At 31.3% G+C, this 5,008-nt stretch overlaps 1 pseudogene; it reads left to right on the forward strand.

Moving 5' to 3' along the window:
• The first annotated feature begins 960 nt into the window (after positions 1–960).
• On the forward strand, positions 961–2,770 carry LOC120146424 (annotated as a pseudogene).
• The last annotated feature ends 2,238 nt before the right edge of the window (positions 2,771–5,008 follow it).

Below are 5,008 nucleotides of genomic sequence, written 5' to 3' on the forward strand. Positions count from 1 at the left end.
ACTATCGAAGTATTATCAATCAAGCTATTTGTTATTAATATTTTACGGAGGAACTGATATAACATTTAAAATAATTTAATTATAATTTGTTTAATAAATTTATTTTTTCATTCAAATTGTTACATATGTCACTATTTGATTGAAGGATTTTTTCTTTTTCTTAATTTGAATGTATTTAATATTTTCCTACATTTAGAAGATAAAATATATAACATTATAATTGAAATAAAATATTAAATAAATTAAAATTAAGGAAAACAATTTAAGTGATGAATTATTTTGCTTCGCGTTTAAGAAAGGGAAAAGAAAATAGAAAGGTCGAATCGAATTATAAATTTATTTAGTTTCAAATCTCGAGTCAAGTTTAAAGTGAATGCTAAGACGTAATTTTTTTAGAGTGATAAAAAATTCAACTAGATCCGCTCCATAACTATATCTATTTTAAAGAAGAACATCTACAAAATCCAAGCATAGACTATAAAACAAACACGATAGATACAAAATATATTAATAAGTCATAAAGTCTAGCAATTTAATAATAAGGTATAATAACATCAACTAGTTTTTCAATTTTGTACAGTAAAAGACCGAATTATGATAAATTAAAATAGTTTGGTTGAGATTTCAATTTTTATAAAACAGAGGTACGGAATTAATAATTACACCCAATAATATATAAAACGTCATGTAATTCCTGCGTTTTTACCTTCTCAAGTACAGAGTATGAGCCCCTCTATTGATTGTATCGTTGCTTTCGAGGCTTGAATTTACAGTTTCACCGACTCTGTTTCATCAATGCAATCCAGCTGGCTGCATCTTTTTCTTCAAAAAGTACAAAATTTACTCCCATTCAACGCTTTTCTCGCCCACGAGAAAAGTAGAAAACCCTTCCCCTTTTCCTTTCCACTTTCTCCTTTCCCCCCACCCCTTCTCTGTCTGCCGTGTGTTTCTCTCTCTCTATTTCCTTTCCTTCCAAGCAAACCCCCATCTTTTCATTTTTTTCAATTTCATCCTTAATTCGGTCTTCACCCGCAAATGCCTACATCAGAGCCACAGCAAACGCCGCCGTCGTCAGAACAATCTGAAACTCAACCACCGCAAACACTTGTCGACTTGATTACAGGTGTTCTCTCTATCCTACTACTTTCTTCTCTCACAATCCGATCTTTCGTCGGACGATGGCAAGTAGTCCGATTAAAACTTTGCACTCTCCAATCATCCCTTTCCTCTATCTCAGAATCTCCTCACTGGAATGAAAACTCTTTGCTTCACACTCTTTTTCCTTCGCTTCTCTCCACTCCAGCGTTTGAAACCTCTCTCCGATCAATGTACTCTCTCTTCCTTCGCTGGTGGGAAACTCCTCATGCAAAGCGACCTCGACATGGCTTCGTCTTCTCTCTCTAGCCATCTCCATGACCTCGATTTGCTTCTCAGATCTGGCGTTCTTCACCAATCAAACGCAATCGTTTTGTCTCAGCCGGGACCTGGCTCTGATAAAGATGATTTGGTGTTTTTCATCAGGGACCTCTTCACGCGACTTCAGATTGGAGGAATCGAGTTCAAAAGGAAAGCTTTAGAATCAGTTCTCCAGCTTCTCGACAAGGACGAGAAATCTACTGCTGTGGTTGCTAAAGAAGGAAATTTTGGATATTTGATAAGTCTTCTCGAAGTTAAAGTCAACCTTTGATTCGAGAAGAAGCTGTTTTAGCAGTGTCGATTCTGGCTTCTTCAAGCGAAGATTCGAGAAAAATCATTTTCGAAGAAGGTGAATTAGGACCTTTGTTAAGAATACTCGAAACAGGTTCCATTCCTTTAAAAGAAAAGGCCGCCATTGCTGTTGAAGCTATCACCACCGATCCTGAAAACGCCTGGGCGATTTCAGCTTACGGCGGTGTATCCGTCTTGATAGAAGTCTGTCGATCTGGTTCCCAACCAACCCAAATCCACGAGGTTGGCGCTCTTCGAAACTTGTCTTCCGTGGAAGATATTCGAATAGGGCTTGGTGAAGAAGGCGCGGTTCCTGTTATACTCCAGTTATTGGTCTCGGGTTCCACCGCCGCACAAGAAAAGGCAGCCAATTTCCTTTCAATCCTTGCTTCCTCAGGTGAATATTTTCGCGCTCTGATTATACAAGAAAAAGGATTGCCGATATTAATGCATTTCATTCAAGATTCATTAAGTTCAGATACAATCGAGCATGTTATCCGTACAATCAGTTCACTTTCGGTTACAGATTCCATTTCCAGGATGTTATCATCCTCAACAGTCTTCATTATCCAATTAGGTGAATTTATCAAGCACGGGAACATGATTTTACAACAGATTTCAGCTTCTTTGTTGTCAAAATTGTCAATTAGTTATGGAAACAAGCGGGCCATCTCTAGTTGCATGTGTCTTTGGTAAAGTTAACGGAATCTCCAAAGCCGGTGGGTTTACAAGACGCGGCGGTGCAAGCAATTGTTTCGCTATTGACCGTCCGATCAAACAGGAAGAAGCTGGTTAGAGATGAGAAGAGTGTGATGAGATTAGTGCAGATGTTGGATCCGAAGAATGAAGCTGTTTCTAAAAAGTACCCATTGATGGTGGTGACCGCCGTGTTAGGGGGGGAAGCGATGGTTGTAGCAAAAGACTTGTGGCTGCCGGAGCCACTAAACATCTTCAGAGTCTAACGGAAATGGTAGTCGCCGGAGCTAAGAAGGCGCTTCAAAGACTTGCTAGGAGTAGACTCGAGACCATTTTCAGCTGGACTTGGAGGGAATAACCAGAAAAAGATACCAACCCCGCGCCAATGAAGGTACGTTCTCCTTTTACGAGGTTATAATTGAAATTTTACTAATCTACTGTTTTCATCAATACTTACTCTTTGGCGCGTCAGCAACTTTGCTGTATTTTAGCGCCATTCATCAGCATCAAAAGTACTACGTTACCCTTTTCTTTCTCATGTTCTAATAAAGAAAAGTCTACAACTAAAACTTTGAAGCCAAAAGGTGTTTACGATTTCAAATTAACTTTTAATTAATTAATTAATTATTCATTTAATTTGTATTATTTGTGCAAGTGCTGATTGAGGCGATAATATGTGAAAGGAAACATTGTCGTTTTCAACTGCCTAGGAACTAAATTAACGGAGCAGATTTTGTAGGTATGGCGTTAGCACGTGAAAGTGAAACCTTTTCCCGTGATTCTTGTAAAATATATATTTAAAAATTTTCATATTATTTATATATTTTGATTAGTCTAAATATATTTTTTTATTAAATTTATTAAAATTTAAAATAAAAAATGATGTGCATGAAGTGGTGAAGTTTCTAACATGTTTAACTAATTTTTTATTATAATATTATGAAATATTTATCTTTAATTATACACAAGTGTATATTTTTATATTTTATTTATTTATTTTATTATATTAATATTTATTTTTTATTTGTTTATTTTTTATTAATATTTTATCTATTTATATAATATCTATTTATATAATATATATTTTTATATAATTTTATCATATATTTTATGTTTGATTATTTTTTATTATTTTAATATATATAATTTTAATTTATAATTTTTTTTTGATTTTTCTCAAAATTTATAAAAATATCAAAGATATATTTTGTTATTAATATTTTATCTATTTATATAATATACATTTTTATATATTTTCATTATATATTTTATGTTTAAATAATTTTTTATTATTTTAATATATAAAAATAATATTTTTTTATTTATTTAGAAAATTCGGTTATAAAATGCAACAGGGGATGCTATTGTGTTGTGGTAGGATAGTGGAAGGAAGCAGGTTATGGATGGTATGAGATTTAAAATAAAAAATTGTGTGTATGAATGTGGTAGGGTTTTTAACATATTTCACTAATTTTTTTATTCTTTGACCTGATAATTTTAATAAAAATAGGAATTGACTTTGTAGTTTTAGTAGTGTCCTATTATAAATGAAACAAAAAATATATGGGCACTACTAAAGCTATCAAGTCAACCTCACTTTTACTAAAGTTATCAGGTTAAAGAATAAAAAAATTAGTGAAATATGTTGGAAACTCTACTACATTTATGCACTCAAATTTTTATTTTAAATCTCATATAGCTCATAATTTGTTGCCTTCCACTACCATAACACACCACCATCCCCTGCTACTTCCATAACTGAATTTTCTCAGTAAATAAAAATGAACAGATTATTTTTATATATTAAAAAAATAATCAAACATAAAATATATGAGGAAAATATATAAAAATGTATATTATACAAATAGATAAAATATTAATAACAAAATATATCTTCGATATTTTTATATATTTTGAGTTAAATCAGAAAAAATTATGAATGGAGAATATATATATTAAAATAATAAAAATATTAGTCAAACATAAAATATATAAAATGTATATTATACAAATAGATAAAATATTAATAAAAAAATAAATATATTAAAATAATAAAACAAATATATAAAATATAAAAATATATATTAATTACTTATTAGCAATATTTGTGTATAATTAAGAATGAATGTTCCACGCATATTACAATAAAAAATTAGTCAAACATATTGAAAATTCTACCATTTCATGCATATTTTTTTTTATTTTAAATTTTGGTATATTTAATAAAAATGTTGGTATATTTAGAGTAATACTGTGTAATAATGCAGGAACAGAAGTTCGTTCGGAATTTCTACCTGTCGCAAGGAGGATAAGATACTTTCAAGGAAAATGCAACCAACCATACCTCTTTATACTGTTAAACTTTTTAACGTCATAATATGCCATTTTAGAAGAAAAAAAAGGTTTTAAAATATGAAATATTAATGCCATTTTTTAATATTACATGACGACAAAAAAAAAAGGCATGGATGCGGTTTTTAGGGAGTATCCTCGTTTTGTTTTTATTTTTTTATTTAATATTGGACTCACTCATGAAGATGAACTGAGGGAATTTATGATGATTGTCATGTTTGCCACCCGGCTTTTTTTAATCATCATGTGTGCT

This window comes from Hibiscus syriacus, unplaced genomic scaffold (assembly GCF_006381635.1).
Source record: "Hibiscus syriacus cultivar Baekdansim isolate YM2019G1 unplaced genomic scaffold, ASM638163v2 tig00110926_pilon, whole genome shotgun sequence".
NCBI lineage: Eukaryota > Viridiplantae > Streptophyta > Magnoliopsida > Malvales > Malvaceae > Hibiscus > Hibiscus syriacus.